The sequence below is a fragment of the Dipteris shenzhenensis genome, chromosome 11 (genome assembly GCF_047967505.1).
Source record: "Dipteris shenzhenensis isolate YYH24624 ecotype China chromosome 11, Dip_SZ_1.0, whole genome shotgun sequence".
Lineage (NCBI taxonomy): Eukaryota > Viridiplantae > Streptophyta > Polypodiopsida > Gleicheniales > Dipteridaceae > Dipteris > Dipteris shenzhenensis.
Window position 1 is genome coordinate 36,721,267 of NC_141606.1, and position 21,593 is coordinate 36,742,859.

Here is a 21,593-nt window from a genome sequence, read left to right on the forward strand (position 1 = left end):
TTGCCAAATAACATAAGGGCAACCCAAGTATAGGAATCCCATAGAAGCATTTGGGGTTCCAGTACAAAAAGTGACATAAAAGTCTCAGGAGTCTCTTAATTGTCACAGGTTGCGACCTGCTCTAGTTTACGGCTCATCTTGGTCATCAAAGCAGTTAGCCTATTTAGACCAACTTTGAACATTGACACCTCAATGGACAGTCGCTAAACTTGTTCTTTCAGCTTATCAACTTGTAGTCTACACTCGGGGGGGTCACTCATCATATGTAACCCTATCACATGAATTCAACAAAAGGATATTTTTTATTCTAAAATTTACAGAAGTAAATATACATAAGGGACTATTTAAAATAGTTTTGGGAAAAATTTACAGATTTGTATAGAAAAGGGGTACATTTTATTAATGAAAAATTTACAGATAAGGGATTTTAGAAATAGGCCTTGAACACATGTGGTATAGAGGGTTTATACATAGTGACCCCCTTGAGAGTCTACACCCATTCTCACATACAACTGCCCCTTCTCCACCTCTCCCCAAAATCTGCTACATCCATTGATTAGAGTCCTTAATGCTATTCTCAATTTGAGAAATCCTTGCAATGAGAGTTCCAGGAATTCTCCCATGCCCTACGCTATTACTGTACCACCATCTGAATGGATTTCTCCCCATAAAGAGGCCAAATATCATGTGTTCATGGCACATGCATCCTTATTATCCTCGCACATGGCTTGAATGGACTTTAAAAGATTGTAATGACTTGAATGCTCAGTTGCATGGGTTGAAGCTCTCTCCCTTCTAAGTCGTTTCATTATATCAGCAGTGCGATGTTCACGGCTAGACTTAAAACACTTTGAAGGCAACTTGGGACCCTGATTTGCTCCATGGGTTGAAGTCTCCGCCCTTGCAAAAACTTGATTTGTCACATGAAGGCTATGTGTCTCATGAAAAGATGACAACACAATGTCAGAAATTGCAGAGCCCTCCACCCTTGCAGCTCGCTTCATTGCCCGAAGGCTTTGTCACCCATGGAAACCTGACTCCCCAAGATTTGCAACAATGGTAGAAGCCATTTCTCGAGCTGCATCCAACACAAAATACAAAAACCTTTTCAGGTATGTATTGGCTCAATTGTATAATTAGATCACATAGATTCCATAGAACAAACATGAGCAAAAATCAATTGGCATGATTACCAAATCAAAAGCGAGCATACCAATGTATTTAGGAGGTAGATACCCAAAGATTCTAGCCCATCTCCTCTCAGCAAAGAATTTGGAATCAAGTTGGATGGATTGAGATATTTGTGAATGAGCTCTTGCCAAGCACTCGTGCAAATATTTTCCGATTCAAAGGCAGTAAGTTGCTTAGAGTGACCAAGGATATGGTGGTAGGAAGTAGAAATCATAGGACATGTTAAAAGGAAAAATCCACATGGAAGGCACATGGCTCTAACGTCTATTTCAAAAATCAAATCCCCTTATCCTCCCCTTGCCATGCATTAGCCTCCTCTACCCACCCCATCGCATTTGTTACCTTTAGGTGCAAGCTTTCCTAACCCTAAATCTGAGACCTTAGTCCTATGATCATCACCAAGCAATATGTTTAATGGCTTTAGATCCTTGTGAATCAACCTAAGCCAACCTATTAAAACACAATTCTTAGATACCTTCTGAAGTTCACAGGTGGTAGGTTCATCATCATCCAATTGGCTTAGAGTACCTAAGGATGTGGCAGAAGCAGGTAGACATCATGGGGTGTGTCAGAATGGAAGATCCAATTGTAAAGCAAGCCTTTGATTCAAAAGTAGAGGAAACCCTCTCGAGATGTAGCTTCACCTAATATTCAATTGCCTCACCTCTGGAGGTTAGTTCTCATGGCTATAGTGCACATGGGATTTTTGCTTCATTTGCATCGTGGCATCCTCTTCCATGTCTGAAAAGGAGTTTTTTAGCATAAAAAAGTTTGATGGGACACTTTTCTTTGTGGAAAGAACAAATAAGGGATGTGCTTATTCAAAAGAAGCAGATTAAACCCTTGGCAAGGATTGAAGCTAAGCCTGCAAATATGTCTGAGGATGATTGGAATGAGTTGGATAAATTAGCAAAATCTACTATTAGACTTCATCTTGCAGAGTCAGTTTATTTCACAGCAGTAAAATGAGCAGACTACGGAAGATTTGTGGAAGAAACTGTGTGCCACTTATGAAAAGGAAACTGCCTCTAATAAAGTTTACCTCATGAAGAGGTTGTTTGAGCTGTAGATGAAGGAAGGGGTCTCCATTGCTTCTCACTTGAATGAATTCAATATTATTTTGAGCCAGCTTCAGGCTCAGAAGATGAATTTTGATGCGGAGACTAAGGCAATATTTCTCTTATGTTCATTGCCATCCTCATGGGATACCTTTTGTACAGCTATCAATAACTGTGCACCTGGTGGAGTACTAAAATTTGATGATGTTGTGGGTAGCTTGTTGGCCGAGGAGATTAGACAGAAGTCTATGGATGGCAATAAGCAGGATGCAGCCTTAAATGTGCAAAGGGGCAGATCACAGTTTAGGGGGAAGTCCCAAGAAAGAGGGAAGTCTTGTAGCAAATCCAGGGCATGGAACATTGAGTGTTACCACTGTGGCAAGAAGGGCCATATGAAAAAGGATTGCTACAAGCTGAAAAGAGAGCAAAAGGATAAGAAAAAGAATGCAAATTGGGGTGCAAATCAAAAGGAAGAGAGTCCAAGGGAGGACAAAGGAAAAGTGAAGATCGAGGAGATCAATGCAGTCACACATGATAGTGACAATGATGTTCTCTTCATGTCTAGTTTATCTGCAGAGTTGCTTACCACTTCAGATGATGCATATTCCCGGGATTGGATTTTGGATTCTGGTGCTTCATTCCATGTTACTCCCCATAGGGAATGGTTCTCCACTTATGACAGTGGAAAGACAGGTTGTGTGCATCTTGGAAATGACTATGCATGTGACATAGTGGGAGTAGGTGACATAAAGTTTTCTTTTGCAAATGGGTCTACATTTATTTTGAAACATGTGAGACATGTGCCTAAGTTGACCAAGAGTCTTATTTCAATGGGTCAGCTAGATGATGTTGGTTTTCATGCATTCAGACGTATGTGGTCCCATGCCTACACGGTCACTAGGCGGGGCTGAATACTATGTGACATTCATTGATGATGCAACTAGGAAAGTGTGGGCTTATGCTATAGCTCGGAAGAGTGATGTGTTCCAAGTATTTCAGAAATGGCTAGCCTTGGTTGAGAATCAGTCAAGTAGAACGCTTAAATGCCTACGGATTGACAATGGTGGAGAGTATCTCTCTCATGACTTTCAGCATTTCTGTGATACACGTGGGATTAAGAGGGAGCTCACATCCCCTCATACTCCAAAGCAAAATCCAGTTGCAGAAAAGATGAAATATACCATTCAAGAAAGGTTGCAATGCATGCTTTCCAATGCAAGTCTTTCTGGTGGTTTTTGGGCTGAGGCAATGAAGACTGCAGTGCATGTGATCAATAGATCACCTAGTAAGAGTTTGGATAATGGTATTCCTGAAGAGGCATGGAGTGGCAAGAAACCCTCTTACTCTCATTTGCATATATTTGGGTGTGAGGCATATGCACATGTGCCAAAAGAGCTTCGAAAGAAGCTAGATCCTAAGTCTAGGAAATGCATCTTTCTAGGTTATGGTGAAAGTGGAGAGATGGGCTATCGTCTCTGGGATCCAAAAGCAAAGAAGATAATATGCAACCATGATGTAGTCTTCAATGAGAAGAAGATGCATAAGTCACCCATGAGGGATGTGGAAATGAGGAGAATCACTTTCCAGGATGTGAATCCACCTGCATATGTTGATAGACACAGCAAGCTGTCCATGCACCAAATGTGCAAGAAATGGTACCACCAAGTACTCCAACAGGTATACAATCAAGGGTAGATGATGGATCATCTATTGGTGGAAATGATGAGCCAAATGTGGCTGATATGCAAGTGGGACAACAAGCTGAAATGCCCTTGAGAAGATCATCTAGAGTGTCTAGACCGCCTGATAGGTTTGTTCTAGGGTAGACTATGTGATGCTTACTGATTGTGGGGAGCCTTCTTGCTATAGAGAGGCTATGATGCGCAAGGATCAACGCAAGTGGGAGTATGCTATGCAATCAGAGATGAGTTCACTTATGAAGAATAAGACTTGGGACTTGGTTTCTTTGCCACATGGAAAGGAAGCATTGCCATGTAAATGGGTCTACAAAGTGAAGGTCATAGGTGATGATGTGCCTAGGTACAAGGCCCGTTTGGTCACTAAAGGGTTCAAGCAAGAGAAGGGTGTGGACTTTGATGAGATATTCTCTCCGGTTGTGAAGATGACCACACTTAGATGCATGCTTGGACTAGTGGCAGCAGAGGATATGGAGCTTATGCAGATGGATGTCAAGACAGCTTTCTTGCATGGGGATTTGCATGAGGAAATTTACATGGTGTAGCCGGAAGTCTTTGAAGAAAAGGGAAAAGAACATTTAGTTTGCAAGTTGAAGAAGAGTCTCTATGGTCTTAAGCAAGTGCCTAGAGAATGGTATCGGAAGTTTGATGCTTTCATTCGGTCCCAGGGCTTTAGAAGGAGTGAAATTGATCACTGCCTTACACTAAAAGGGCTAAGGATAATAGCCTGATAATCTTGGCACTATATGTGGATGATATGCTATTGGCTAGCAAGAATACTTATGAGCTAGATGCATTAAAGGCCAAGTTGCATGAGGCCTTTGATATGAAGGATTTGGGACTTGCAGGTCATATTCTTGGTATGTGCATCACGCGTGATCGGAGTAGGAAACTCCTTTGGCTTTCACAAAAAGAGTATGTTACAAAAGTATTGCAACGTTTCAATATGGAGGGGGGGAAGGCAGTGAGCACTCCATTGCCTCCATATGTGAAACTGAGTCATACAGATAGTCCCAAATCAGATGAGGAAAGGGCCATGATGGCCAAGGTTCCTTATGCATCAACAGTTGGGAGTGTTATGTATGCTATGATAGCTACTAGACTAGACATTGCATTTGCAGTGGGAGTTGTTAGCCGATATATGGCTAATCCAGGAAAGAGGCATTGGGAGGCAGTTAAGTGCATCATGAGGTACATGAAGGGTACCAAGGAGATGTGCATCTGCTTTGGTAGAGGAGACATGCGTGTACTTGGGTACATAGATTTAGACTATGCAGGGCATGTCGATAGTAGGAGATCCACTTCTGGTTATGTGTTCACCTTTGCAGGTGGTGCAGTGTCATGGATGTCTTGCGCACAAAAGTGTGTTTCTTTGTCTACCACAGAGGCTGTGTATGTTGTAGCCAGAGAGGGTTGTAAGGAGGCTATATGGCTTGATCGGCTAGTGGGAGATTTGAGGATTCATACAGGTGTACCGACATTGCATAGTGATTCCATGAGTGCTATTCAGCTAGCACGGAATCCGGTCTCTCATGCAAAGACCAAACACATTGAGGTCAGGTACCATTTTATTAGGGAGGTACTTGAGGACAAGCGCATATAACTTGTCAAGGTTCATACAGATGATAACCCTATAGATATGCTGATGAAGAGTCTACCTAGTCAGCGGTTTGAGTATTGTCATGTATTGATGGGCATTGGATAGTATGCTCACTGGTTGTTCTCCCTTAAAGGCACATTTTCCTTTAAGTGGGAGGTTGTGGGGGTTAAACTTCACTGTGCCTTTACCCCCATTATGTACAATACTCAAACACATATATAAATGAATGAAAAAGAAGATTAGGGTGTTCTGCACCCACCAAAACTTGTGTTGCTCTCTATTTCTCTCTCTCCCTCTTCCATTCTTGCTTCCGTTGAGAGCACTCTCAATAGCTAATATCATATCTTCACACTTCTTTAGCTCATATGTGCTTGCAACATATTAGACCAAAAAGTGGTCAACTAGATTACTTCAACTAAATCAAATGTCCAAAACTTCGAGAGCTTACACTATTTCCTTTACTTTGAATTTCTTTGGGCATCAAGTCCTTTAACAATATGAATGGATGCTAGGAAAGCATTAGAGTTAGTACAATTCTTTGAAGCTTATAAACATTGTTTCATTTTCAATGCCACGCTAATTGAAAACAAAGCTTGATGCAAATTCTTATGAGTAATAGGAAAACTTATACAGTAGCACCACTTATAGAGGAATTAGATATATAATTTAGTTTGACAAATGGGATCATTTCTTACTTGTTCTCGTACTACCATGTTGTCTTTGCTACTCTTCCAAAGGTTGAAGATAAATTCTCGCAATTTTGCTCGTAATGTATTTTAAACCTAAGAATCCAAGTTGTTGAGCCCTTAAGATTATCTCCGCATCACTCATTGAATCCAGATTGCACATTGATTGTAATATGTCAAGTTGTTCCGTAGATAATCTTCTTAGTGGTGTTTGTTTTCTCATTAACTGCTTCGTTTATTTTTGTTCATCTTGCTTCAAAAAATTTGATGGTTCTTCTCCTTATCTGACGAAGAGTAACTTTCTTTCCAAAATATTTTTGGAGGAGGAATATCGTTCCATAAATTTTAAAAATGCTTGATCTAACACTCTCAAAGTATCCATACAAGGGATGACCTAGTATAAGTGTGTTAGAGCTATACATAGCTTGCTCGAACTTGAACTAGGTCTTACCTATATATATGTAACTAGTGATCAATATGAAGGAAACTATAGTTGTATAAAACTGCTACGGAACTTCATACTGGTTTTCGGATCAAGACCCTTCGTAGTGACAATGGTGGAGAATATATTTCTAATATTTTTAATGATTATTGCATTGAGTGTGGCATTCATCATGAATATAATGTTCCATACTCTCCTCAACAAAATGAGCATGCAGAGCGTAAGAATCGCACTTCTCTTGATGCTATGCGATGTATGCTCCTTCATTCTGGATTATCTCGAAGATTTTGGGCAGAAGCACTTCTGACAGCCATCTTTGTGCAAAATCATCTTCCTACAACTGTACCTTCTGGTCAGATACCAATCATAGCTTGGACAGGGGAGACTCCTTCCGTATCACATTTTCAAACTTTTGGTTGCATTGCTTATATTCATGTACCAAAAGAGACACGGAAAAAGCTAGATCTTCCTGGCAAAAAGGTCATATTCATTGGATATTGTCCGAATTCTAAAGGTTATAAATTCTATGATCCCTCTTCTAAGAAGGTGATAATCAATCGTGATGCCATATTTAATGAGCAGTCAATGAGAGCGGCATGGTCTACCGAGGATGCAGAGGACACTAAGTCCTTACTTTCTGCCTTTCCTTTTTTATTTGATAATGATTCCACTTCTGATGTCATTACTACTCATTCATCTGATGGCATCACTGCTACTCTATCTGCAGAGTAATGTGTTGACAATATTGATTTGGATCCTGCACATACACAGCCCTCTGATGATAGTGTTGATATTTATGTTGATTTGCCTATTGATTTTGAACATGGAGCTACTCATGATTGTGTTGATGACTTTGAAATCATTGATCATGCAATGGCTACTCATGAAGACCCTATTACTTATACAGAAGCTATCTCTTCTACACAAAAGAGTCAATGGCAAGAGGCAATGGAAGCTGAATATGATTCTTTGATCTCTAAAGGTACATGGGTTCTTACTGAACTACCTCCTGGTCGCTCTCCTATCAAATGAAAGTGGGTTTATAAAACCAAAACTAAAGCTGATGGTTATTTTGACAAGTTTAAAGCTCGTCTCATTGCAAAAGGATACTCACAAATTGCAGGAGTTGATGATCATGATACCTTTTCACCCGTTGTTCATAGCACAAGTATTTGGGTACTCTTGGCTTTTGCTACTCAATTTGATTTGGAGATTCATCAAATGGATGTGAAAACTACTTTTCTTAATGAAGATCTTAAAGAGGAGATTTATATGGAGCAACCAAAAGGGTTCATACTTCCTAGTCAAGACCATCTTGTTTGTTGCCTTCATCGTGCTCTTTATGGTCTAAAACAAGCTTCCCATTCTTGGTACATGAAAATTGATCAGTTTCTAACATCTCAAGGTTTCAACTCTTGTTTATCTAACCCCAACTTATATGCCAAACCTGATGGTGCTCTTTTTTTGTCATTCTTGCTCTTTATGTGGATGACACCATACTTGTTTCCAACAATCTCGATTTCTTGCAACATGTCAAGAAAATCTTATCCTCAGCATTTGATATGGTTGATCTTGGTGACATTCATTCATGTCTTGGTATTCAAGTTTAGCAATTTTGTCACAAGGAAATTTTGCTACTTCGACAAACAAAATTCATTCAAGATGCAGTTCAAAAGTTTGGCTTGACGAATGCTCACTCTGCGACCACTCCTTGTCTTGTGAGCTCTGTCAAAAATACTCGATTGACTCATGATGTTGAGGTTTCACATCAACCTTATGCCAATCTTGTTGGTTGCTTATAGTTTGTTGGTTTGAACACTCGACTAGATTTTCTTTTTACTGCCAATTTTCTAGGTCAATATCTGGCTACTCGCTCAATGCAACATTGGTCTACAACAAAATGTGTTCTAAAGTATTTGAAAGGCACTTCTGATTTTGGATTAGTTTATCGACATCATATAGAATCATCTTCTATGATGTCTCTTGGCAGATTGGGCAAGCTCTCACTTCTCTATGCAGTCTACAAGGGGTAATTGCTTCTTTATCAATGGTTGCTTGGTCTCTTGGGCAAGTAAGAAGCAACGTTGTGTTGCTATTTCTACCACAAAATCTGAGTATGTAGCGTCTTCTCTATCAGCTCGAGAATTGGTTTGGCTATCACAATTGCTTGCAAATATTGGTCATCCTCCATCATCCAATACTGAGCCTAGTTTGAGTGGGGGTGTTAGAGCTATATATAGCTCGCCCTAACTCAGCCTAGTCCTCAACTATATATGTTCAACATAACAAATCCAAACATATTGTTGTTCATTACCATTATGTTAGACATGAAGTGAAGAAGGGGATGATAATGATTGAACATTGTCCCACTTCTTAGATGATTGTAGATATTCTCACTAAAGGACTTAGTGAGGCATGCTTCACAGTGCTACGATCAGAACTTGGAGTTCTTGTAGCTTCTCTCTTCCAAGATTAACACACCTATGGGTGACCTTTTGTATATAAATGCACATCTGCATTACATACTTGTAAATAATTGTACAAATGATCAACTTGTTAGATGATCACAGATATTCTCACTAAAGGACTTAGTGAGGCATGCTTCACAGTGCTACAATAAGAACTTGGAGTTCTTGCAGCTTCTCTCTTCCAAGATTAACACACCTATGGGTGACCTTTTGTATATAAATGCACATCTGCATTACATACTTGTAAATATTTGTACAAATGATCAACTTGTATACTTGTGTATAGGAGCTCGGGTTTTTCCCTTATGCTCCCCAACGGTTTTTTTCATTCGTAGCTAGAGACCTTTGTTTGAGTGGGGGTGTTAGAGCTATATATAGCTTGCCCTTACTTGAACTAGGTCTCACCTATATATATGTAACTAGTGGTCAATATGAATCAATCTATTTGGTGTGTCTATCATCTCTTCTTCTTCTCTTTCAACGAACTGGACATTGACCAAAGGGATCTACTATGATCATTGATCGGACATCTGAAACATGTCTCAATTCAAGGAGATAAGGCAACACTTTCTCTATGAGTTCAACATTGGATTGACTCTTAAGTGTAAATGACTCTAGAAACAAACAAGTACCGAGACTTAAATGGATTATTGCTATGAAGGGTTGATAATAACTTCTCTGATAATAGATGCTACAATATTGGGAGAGAGAAGAAATGGATGCATAGAGTTTCTACATATTCTTCTTGAGCACTTTAATGTGGGCATATGGTCTTGTGCCTTGAGGTGGAATGTAAAGCAAAGAATTCAATTACTAGAAGAAGTAGAAAATAGAAAGTTGCCTTTCTTCATGGTTTGGGGATAAGAGAAATGTTACAAGAGGCAAAATCCTCCATTATTTAGACCAGACAAGCAGAATGTAGAAGCATTTTTCAAGCCACTTTATACCTTGTGGGAATCGTGGAAAGGACAATATGATCAGACAAACACTGTCTTGATTGATGATAGCCCATATAAGGGTTGTGTAAATCCTCTCGAAGTGCATCTTTATTGGTTATTCTTTACAGCAGAAAGTGTATAGATGCTATAACCCTTCTACTCGTAAGTTTATAGTAAGCAGAGGTTGTTTTTGATGAGATGAGTAGCTGGTATAAACCAGTAAATGTGGCTGATGACGTAGATGCACAAAACAATAATGCTGCATAGAATTCATAGTAGCAATCACAAAATATTAGTGGACCTGTAGTGTCCTCTAGCAGTGGTTCACACACTTTGCCATGGACAAGCAGATTGAGATCAGGAGAATCTCCTCAAAGCAATGCAGATAGTGGTATGCAGGTATCACGAAAAGGAAAAGAGAAAGTAGATTAGCCCATGGTTGATGTGAATGCAGGTCACTCTTATGTGGATGGTGAATCCAATGGCTCAGAACATAGCATTGATGATGAGTTGGGTGTTCCTTATGTTGTTACACCTGGAGTAAGGAAGACCAGGGATGTTTTGAGAGCACCTGGTAGTGAGCCTATTTTGCGCAGGTCTACTAGAGTTAAGTATCCTGTGGATAGGCTGAAATATGATGGATTTACAGCCATTCACTATGCCTATATGGTTAAAGTGATACAAGAACCAGAACCCACTTCTTTTGAGCAAACCATGGGAAAAGAAAAATGGGAGAAAGCCATGGATGAAGAAATGGATGCCTTGGAAGCAAATGCTACATGGGAATTGGTGCCTTTGCCTAAAGACAAGAATGCAATTGGCTGCAAGTGGGTCTATAAGGTGAAGCACAATGCAGATGGTTCTGTGAGCAGATACAAGGCAAGATTAGTTGTCAATGGGTATGCACAGACATATGGCATTGATTATGAAGAAACATTCAGTCCGGTTGCAAGGATGGCAACTGTAAGAGCAGTCATTGCTATGGCTGCATCGAAGGGATGGTCTTTACATCAGATGGATGTAAAGAATGCCTTCTTGCATGGTGATTTGCAAGAAGAGGTCTATATGGAGCAGCCACCAGGTTATGTGCATGCTATTCATCCTGAGTTTGTTTGCAAGTTGAAGAAAGCCTTGTATGGCTTCAAGCAAGCACCCAGAGCATGGTCTGACAAGATAGGACAATATCTTGTCACTATTGGCTTTCAGATTTCCATGGCAGATTTCTCACTTTGTGAGAAAAACAGAGAAAGGTATTATGCTGCTTGTCATTTATGTTGATGATTTAATCATCGCAGGTGATAGTGATGAAGATATCCTTCATGTGAAAATGCTATTGAAGTAGAAGTTTGAGATGAAGGATTTGGGAGAGCTGCGTTACTTCTTGGGCATTGAGGTGATTAGATCCACAAGTGGGATATGGCTCTTGCAGAGGCAGTATGGATTGGACATACTGTCCAAATATGGGATGACAAGCTGTAAGCCTATTTTAGTTCCTTTGGAGCAGAATGTGAAGCTGAGTGCAGATGCAGGTGAGCTTCTGGAAGATCCTACTATGTACAGATGCATAGTAGGAAGTTTGATTTATATGACTATTACCAGGCCAGATTTGAACTATGCTGTTGGGTTGGTAAGTCAGTTTATGCAGGCTCCAAGGAAACCACATTTGGATGGGGCTAGACGCATACTGAGGTATGTGAAGTCCACATTGCAGTATGGACTATTTTGTGAGACTAGGGTTCAGATAGAGTTGCATGGATACACTGATGCTGATTGGGCTGGTAGTATTTCTGATAGACGATCTACCAGTGGATATGTGTTTTCTTTTGGGAGTGCTGTAGTCACTTGGAGCAGCAAGAATAATAGCTAGATGACAGCTATCTTTATGTACTCTAGTTAGTGGCTCAGTTAGTATGCCACCTAGGTTAGTTGAGTTTGGTTTGAGACCCACATATAGGGTTCATCTATTCCTTTTTGAAAGAGAGAGTTTTTTGGCTTTCACAACTAAGAAGAGGAAAATAGTTTTCAGCCTCCACTTGTGTGTATTCCCCCATTGTGTATGTGAGAAAGCTACAAGTGAGACTCCTTACCTCTCTCCCTCTCTCTTAACATAAGGGGGGTTAGGACTCGCTTGGACCCCACAAGAGGACTTGCATTAGGCCTAATCCATTTCTTAACCCATTCCTTATGAGGCCCTTTTGAGACCACAATTCTCCCCTAATGTCATTTTTAGATAGTAAAAAAGCATTTCAAAGTCTTTTGGGTATGCCATAGATTTGCAGTAGGTGGATCGACAGTAGGTGGATCAGTGTACAAAGTTTGGATCAATGTATTGAGTTTTGGGGCTAGATTTCATAATGGGCTCTTAGTTGTGTTTGCACTGCACTCAAATAGGGAGAGAGTTCATTGAGTCCGACCTTCTCATTCTTCAGTCTCATGTTAGTTGTCTAATCAAAATCTTTCATCTCACATTAGTTGTCTAATCGAAATCTTTCATCTCACATTAGTTGACTGATCGAAATCTTTCAATCTTACATTAGTTGTCAAATCAAAATCTTTCATCTGACATTATGGTCCTTAGCGTGGATCAAAGGACACTATCTAGTCACATAGATGAGAAAACATTTCCCAAGTAAACTCTGGAGAAGATTAACAATTCAATAGATTACACACAGATTACATAGATTGCATCTCAAAAACTCCTTTACTTCAGATTACATCTCAAGGACTCCTTGTTGAGCTCCCCGATTGTTGCAGGCTCGGCCCTCCTTGCTCCTTTCTAGAATAGGGGGCTGGTTCCTCCCTTCAAGCTCCTTTTCCTCGTAGTCCTTGGTCTTCTTCAATTTGAGCTCCTTGTCTTTTGCATCTTTTTCCTAAATGGCGAATTGAGCTACAACATCTACTTTCTTGTCATAGATAGTTGTAGTAGCAGGCAGGGACATTTGATCTTTCCATGACCTGGGAAATGGCAAATGGCATTCTCTACATAGTGATTTTGTATGCACAAAAGCCCCAAAGAAAGAAGCGTGCACATGGTGGTAGCACTCAGGCCATCGAATCATGCAGTCACCTATGATGTGGGTATGGCAGACCATGCATTTTCGAACTTGCTGCATCATAGGATAGGCATCCAATTTAACTATTGCAGCCATCAATACCACAATCCTACTCTATACATGAGACAAAGTTGCTTCTTGATTCCTTCCTCCCTCATCCTAAGGCTATGGATGTTCTCCTTGATCTTCTCCACTCTTTGCTCACTCTATGCAACAGCTTCATCTGAATCCCTTAGCATCTATTAAAGCTTCATAAATTGCTCAAAAACATCAACATGGGCTATTTCCAAAACTTCCACTCTAGTTTGGAAATCTCTCAAAATGACGGAGTACTTTTCATAACTGTTGAAAGCCATGGCAAGCTCATGCATTGCCCTATCATAATCTTGTTGCAGGGTCTTGTAGCTTACTCTTTGGACTTCTAATCATGTTTCGAGAAAACAACCCTCACCGTGGCTGTTGCAAATTGCTCCACCATGGCTACTCTCTCTGCATCCTTCCTGGCCTGAAAGCTTCTCCACCCCGGCTATACTTTGCCCCATCCTTCTTGGCCTTGAAGCTCTCTCACAGTTCCTGCATCACCTTTCTGGTTTCTTCATTCTCCCTTTTCACCTCCTCCATCATCTGGTCTTTTTCAATGTTTAATGCTTTCTGCATATGTTAGAAAGCCAGCTTTCTAATCTTCAAGATCCTTTTGCATCATTTCTAGCTCCTTGTCTGCCATGTCCCCACCATCACTTCTCACTTCTTTGAGTCTATCTCAGAGCTCCTTCATGTGCTTCTCTGCTTCTTCTCTTCTATGCCTTTCCATGTTGACCATTTTTGTAGCAACCTTAGCTTACTCTTGTGCCTACAAGGCCCTCGCTTGTGCCTACTCTCCCTTGGCTTTTGCACCTTCCCTGAGACTTTCCTCAAGTTGCATTGCCTTTGCTGCATCGGTGGCTTTCTCCTATAGAAAAGTCACCTTCGAAGATATCTTCTTATCGTATTGCTCAAAACTCCCTTTGAGGGTACATTCCATTAGGTGCATTGCAACTCTAGTGGACTAAGATGACAATTGGGATTTTCTATCCATGCAATTCTTCAAGTTGGTTAATACGCTCTTGGAGATCGCCCTTGAGAAAGATACATCACGTCCTTTTGGTTGCTCTACTATTGCTTGAACCTACCAGAACTTCATGGTTCCTCTCGCATCAAGAAAGCAGTGAATGGTCTTCTGCAACACATCTTGGAGGTCTGTTGGCAAGCTAGAAAGCTTGAATCCACCATCTTTACTAATCTGAGCATTGGGGTATACATCTAGAATATCATGTATCTTCCACTGCTTCTAAAAAAAAGTGTGCTTGCAAACTGCCTCCAGAAATTCCTAGAGTATTTTCAATCACGCTTTCATTGATGGTAAAGTTCTAACCTTGATAGACTAGTTGCCCCTCCTTCACGTTCACCTCATGTACCAACCTAATGAAGTTTTGGAGAGCATCCAAATTGGGCAATCAAGGCAAGCTTGTGGCTCAAAATTTTTGGGGCTTTGATCACCTCACTCTAACCTATATATATATATATATATATATATATATATATAGAGAGAGAGAGAGAGAGAGAGAGAGAGAGAGAGAGAGAGAGAGAGAGAGAGAGAGAGAGAGAGAGATGAGGGGGGGGAAGATAGGGGGTAGGGAAGGTGGGATGAGAAATAGCATCAAAGCTGGGTGTGTGGCTTACATTTGTCAACCTTGATCGCGTTGACCCTATGTGTGTGTGTGTGTGTGTGTGTGTGTGTGTGTGTGTGTATGCACGTGCACACGTGCAAGGTAAGGTGTCCAAAATAGCCATGTCTTGGCCATAAGTTGTGAAAGAACAAAAACTGAAGTCATTTTTAAAAGAATTTCCATTACGTGCAATCAAAACATGGGAGTGGGGACATCTCAGAACTACTGTAACTTTGTCAATCTTGATGGGTCCCACCCACTCTTCTCTCATTCTCCCACTTTGTTTATGTTTGTTTCTCTCATCATGATTTGAATCTATAGTAATCTTTTGTTATGTCTCTCTTGTTATCACTCTGAGCCTCTTCTATGAACTCTTCTTGTCTGCACATCCTTCTCTTTGCCCAAGCACAATATGGGACCTCTCCCTGCAACAATGGCCCTGTAAATGAAATCTCTTTAAAAATATAGGTATGCATAGTTACTATTATAGCAATATTCTACCATCTATTCTTACCTACACATCTTTATCTCTATCCTTGAATACGATTTATGGAGCTTGGCAATGATCGGAAGTATACTGCTCATTACAATTAGGGCCTTGTTGTAGAAATCTTGCCAGACTTATAGATTATATGAAAATATGAAGTTGACAGTAGACAGGAGAGAAGAAAAGAAAAATAGTAGCAAAAAGTAATGGCCTTTCAATGGGCATTGAAGTAAAGAAGAAAAAAGATTGCAGATCAGATAATGCATTGTAGTTTGGAGTTGTTACTTATTTTTGGTAGGAGAGATAGGTAAAAAATTATTCAATTGGTGATGAATTACAAACACATTATAAATATCTTGCGACTAACATGTTGATAATTTCTTAGTTCTATCAGCACCACTAAAGAGGTCCTTACAAAAACTGAAGAATCCCAAATCAGTCACAAAACTCTGTGTAAAGAGAAGCATAAAAACCATGGTAGTTGCACCATTGCATGAGGACAAATTTTCTATTTCAAAAGCTTCGAGGTTATCAACACCCTACTAATTTATACTCAATACTTAATACATTCTCAAATGATGAGGATGGAAGAAAGTTGTCATTCAATCTTTTCAAATGAAAATCCCATGATGATGTATTGAGCTATGAAGTAAGGGATCTCGTCGCATCAAATTTTGGATAGAACAAACACGGGTGACACCAAACAAGAAAGACATTTGTCATCTTTTGATTGCAAAAAATGAATGTGAGAAGCACCCAATGCATTTCCCCAGGCCCAAAGAAATTCCTACTTTTATTGTTTACTGTGAGTTGTAGCTATGTGCTCGATAGTAGTTTTTAATATGCTAGGTGAGAAGAAACACTACCATATAGCATAATGTCTTACATGGATAGCATGTATACACTTACTACATATAGCAATAAAATGTATTGCAAGAAATATAGTTCATAAGATGTACTATATGATCAATGTATTGTTCTTGTTTGCCCTCTATGCCAAAGATACAAAACGATCACATTTTATGTTTTATTATCACCATTGCAAACAAAAAGAGACAAAGAGACTAGTGTATTATACAATATCTAGGATGTCATTGGACAAAAATGGCATGTCGATATGGCCCTTGCCCCTAAAGGGGACCCCTCAAGGGCCATATCATCAATTGCATTTTCTGAAAGTTTAATTGTATTTTTCTAAATGTATCTCCATGCAACCACAATGGTGGAGTCGTTGGAGTTATTTTAGCACTATTTTGGTCATAAGACAAGGAAATTGTAGTCCTTCTTTCTTGGTATTTTAGTCCTTGTTGCAGTAAATATAAATGATGGCAAAAGTACAAAGTACAATTTATCGAGTGAGAATTGAGAAAAAGAGATTACAATGTACAGTTATGTTCAATAATAGGTTATATAAAAATTATCAACTGATAGCAAAGCAAAAGAGATTACAATGTACATTTACATCCAATAATAGGTTATATAAAAATTATCACCTTATACTGAGCAAAAATTGAACAGAGGATCTTACATTTATAAAAAATCGGCAATTGCTGAGAGCCTTAAACAAAAGATTATAGGTGGAGGCCATAACCATTCAAATACAAATAAAGTTAACAACAGTGCATACTGCAAGCCTCAAATTGAACAAAAGGAGATTACATAAATGCCTTAGAGACCAAAACATTACATCCAGTGAGCCAAAAGATCGTTGAGCTCGCCCAAAAGATTACATCCAGCCATTGCTGAGAGCCTCATCTGAGCAAGAGGGAATTCGTACATCTCAGTTTTTTGCCAGTCTAGCTTGTTGCATTAAAAATTTTTAGGGAGCCAAAGGAGGATACATGGAGACACCGAAGTCCATGCACATTGCCAAGACTGAGATTATGGCCCCCCCAACAAGTTGAGAGTACTTTGCTCTGAAAATATTGAGGCCTTCATCGATGTTTAGGGGGAACCGATACAACACAGCCATAAAGAAGCCTCTGTGAGCATGTTATCTAATGTGATGACATTCAAATGTGTGGGGAGTCTCCTGTGGGAATGCACGGTCTTCACTAGTGCTAGCGTTTCTACTCCAAGTGAGTGTAATGCAATTACCTTATATGAGAAGGAAGATATTATTGGGATCACCAAGCATCGAGGGGGGGGCCAACTAGGCATGCTAAAGATGAGTGGGTGAAAAAAAGATGAGCAGGGGAGCAAATGCAGTGACGAGAGTTGGAGGGAGCATGGAATAAAGTAGAGTAGGGGCAGAAAAGAGCTAGAGGAGGGGTGTGGAGAAAAGTAGCAGAGCATGGAAAACTCCTATAGTAAAATGCCAAATGCCATGGATCTTATATATATTATAAAATTTGAGCCACCATGGTGGCTGGAGCCTGGGGCTCCATCCATATTAATTGCAGGCCATTGTGGTGGAATCCCCGAGACGGCGGGCTGGTAATCATGAAGAAGATGCCATGTGGTGCCACTCCAATGGCTAGTAATTAACTTAGTCATGATAGATGTGGCTGATAAGAGCCACCACCACTGGGCACTCATTCTCATTACCATGTCTAATCACTCATTACCATCTCATTACGGGAAAAATCTTTAAGCGAGCTTTTTAATGTGAGCTTTTTTACCATTTCCTTTGTTTTTGCGAGCTTTTTTTAGAAATCCATACATGTTTTTGTTATAAGAAAGCTGGGGAGGTTAGAAAGAGGGGGAGAGGATATAGGATATGTTCATTCTCATAGCATGTGGAAGGGGTGGAAGAGTGTATACTATGCACAAGGGGGGGGTGGATATGAGTGGCAGTAGGAGGCAAAAAATTATGGAAGATATGTCCATATTCAAAGTAGAAGGGAGGAACTATGGGAGATATGTTCAATTTAAAAGTCTATAATTTGAAACTTTTGACCTCATATTTGGATTCCTCGTCGAATTCCGGTCATTTTGAGTACCAACATGACCATATTCCGATAAAAATTGGGAAAATGGTGTTTTTGTCGTTTTGGCCTGTTTTGGGCCTATTTTGAGTCTGCGCTAGGGCATTGTTTCTAGTACACCTTATTGTGGAAAAGAAGAGAATCCTGATATGCTCTAGAATGAACTTGGGATCAGCTCCCATCAATCTAAGGCCGTATTTAGCATGAAAATCCTCCTTTGTAAGGCACAACCTCCTTTGCTTTGGATACTCTAGTTTGGGAGTTTTCCATCGCTCTGAACACATTAGTTGAAGTGTATAAACGATGTGGAGAAGAGCCATAGCGCAGACTCAAAATAGGCCCAAAACAGGCCAAAACGACAAAAACACCATTTTCCCAATTTTTATCAGAATATGGTCATGTTGGTATTCAAAATGACCGGAATTCGACGAGGAATCCAAATATGAGGTCAAATCTATCAAATTATACACTTTGAAAATGAACAAATTTCCCATATGCTCTCCCTTCCCCTTTACATTCAGGAGATGAACATAAGTTTCACATTCCTCATCCTCTCTCTCCTCCTTGCACTCCTTTTTGCATACCTTATAAGTTCCCCCTCTAACTATGATAACGAATATATGTTCCAACTCCCCTCCCCTCCCTTCTCCATGCCACTTTACCCATGCGACCATCCCTCCCCTTTTCCTTTATCTCCCCTCTCCCCCCTCTCTCCTCTTAACTACAACCATAACCCAAAATTTCCACCCACCCCACTCCATGAAACCCCCCCTCCCCCTCTCTCTCTCTCAGGTGAATGAAAAGCTCACAATATTCATGAAAATTGAAAAAAATCTCATGACAAAAAGCTCACCAAAAAATCACACCCATTACCATGCACTCTAGTTCTCATTGAGCATGCAAGCTCGATGATTGGTAATTTATACTGCACTCAGTGATCATGCATGCTAAAGCACAGTGGTGGGTGAGTGGTGGCAGAGTGGAATCATAGCCACGATAGACGTGGCTGATGAGAGCCACCACCATCAGGAAGTAATTTCCACAAAAGTAAATCATGAAGTCTAATCACCTCTAATCCCTCATTACCATAATTTACTACACTCATAGTAATCATGCATGAAAGCCCAGTGGTGGTACTCTAATCATTCATTACCATGCAAGTTAGTACTACCGCTTTGAATTATTCAAAATTCGGGCCAACCACCGTGGTGGCTCTCACCTTGATAGTGTAGTTGGGCTACAAACCACAGGCTACAAACCACTATTCTATTCCCTTAATTGTTGCCTCTTATATCCCTCTCAAGGGTGATCTCCAAGAGCGTGTTAACCAACCTAAAGAATTGCATGGATGGCAAATCCCAATTGTCATCTCAGTCCATTGGAGTTGCAATGCACCTGATGGCATCTACCCTCAAAGGAATTTTTGAGCAATACAAGAAGCAGATGTCTCAGAAGGTGACTTTTCTACAAGAGAAAGCCACCAATGCAACAAAGGTAGCGCAACTTGAGAAAAGCCTCAGGGAAGCTACAGAAGCCAAGGTAGAGGAGGCACAAGTGAGGGCCTTGCAGGCACAAGAGCAAGCTGAGGCCGCTACAAATTGGTCGACATGGAAAGGCATAGAAGAGAAGAAGCAGAGAAGCACATGACCCAAAAGACTTTGGAATGCTTTTGTTCTATCTGAAAATGATGTTGGATGGCATCCTCGCAGAAATAGACTCGGAGAAGGAGGAAAATAGCTACAAGGAGGACATGCTTTGATGGTGGGTGTATTACTTGGAGTCGGCATAGATGGTGATTATTAATTTTCTTGGCTATTGTTTTTTCTACTCCTTTAAGGTACTTGTCAAGCTCATGATTTAGGTTTCTTTTGGCAGGACATGATAGAGGTTTCTTTTGGTAGGACATGATTTAGGTTTCTTTTGGCTCGAAGATGTATAGAGCGTGAAGAGCAAGATAAAGAGAACCCCCAACAAAAGGAGGAGTTACTATGGGTGTATAAGTCGGTAGATTCAAGTAAGCAGTGTGTGATTCGAGTGTGTGAAGAGGTATGTGATAGTGCAACAGACTAGCCTCCAGAGCTGGGAGATGTTTGCTATAGAGGTGCTAGTAGGGTTGTTACTCTACGAACTTTAGGGTGCAGGCTAAATTTTGTGAAGACTCGAGATTGCTGGTAATCACCTGAATGGCCTGATGTTGCTGCATTGAATGCTCCCACCAATCATGACACCACAACTCATGTTCTTCACTCCGAGGGTAATGATCTAATGTGTGCATCTGCAACTGCTTCTTGCCTGCTGCTCTGCAAGGATTCTTCTTTGTTCTCATTGTTTCTCCCTTCACAGATGTTGGAAAAGTGTCTTTCGTTGCCGATTCAATACCGTGCCAGTGCTTTCCTTGACTTGCACTCTATTCCTTGTGCCTTGACCTGGGCTTTTGGCTTTCTTGTCTTATAGCCTCTGTCTACTTCTCTTGCAAGCCATGGCTATTTGCATGTTGCCATTGACGCCATGGCCAGAGAAAATAAAAAATAAACCTAGAGAAGCTACCTGGTGAGGCAAGCAAAGAATAGAAGACAACTTACCCGAAAGAAGACAATGGCAAACTAAAGTTTGTGCAAGGTCATGTCGAGATGCGTGCGGGTTGCAAGGTGGGGTCAGGTTGCAAGTACTTAAATCTTCCAAGATTTGATGGGCGGGAGAAAATTCATGGGAGTAGCGAAATTTCAGTACATGCACAAATTGCACTTTTCCAACTTCTTCCATTTTAGGGTAAATCTAGATACCAATACCCTCCCAATACCAACAACTATCAATGTTTTAAGACCACCATGCACTAGTCCCAATAGTTTAAATTCCAAATTTTCAATCCATTTTGGTTTTCAACAAATCAAAAGAAAGTTATGGAGCATGCCCTCAAATGGGCATGCATCACTTTAGCACAACATTGGAGGCCCATTAACCCATGCATAATGATCTCATTTAGGTGTGTCCTTGGGTTGAGGAGAAGCTCACGTAATGTACTTTAGAATGATTACTTGGTTGCATGTATATAGAAACAAAATTTGATGTTTTTGAATAAATTGCTATATCCTATAGTCTTCAGGATGCATGCTTCACATGCAACATAGCACTTATAATCCTTTAACGGTATCATTATAAATTCTTATTCCATTATTTTTTGCTCTCATGTTCAATTTTGGAATGTGTACTACAACTTGAAGACAAAGTTTACTGAATTTCATTGAGCAATGCATAAGTTATGGGTCATGCAAGATACCCATATACAGAAAAGTCCCTGAACCTTACCAAAAATGGCTACACCCAAGCAAACAATGACCCA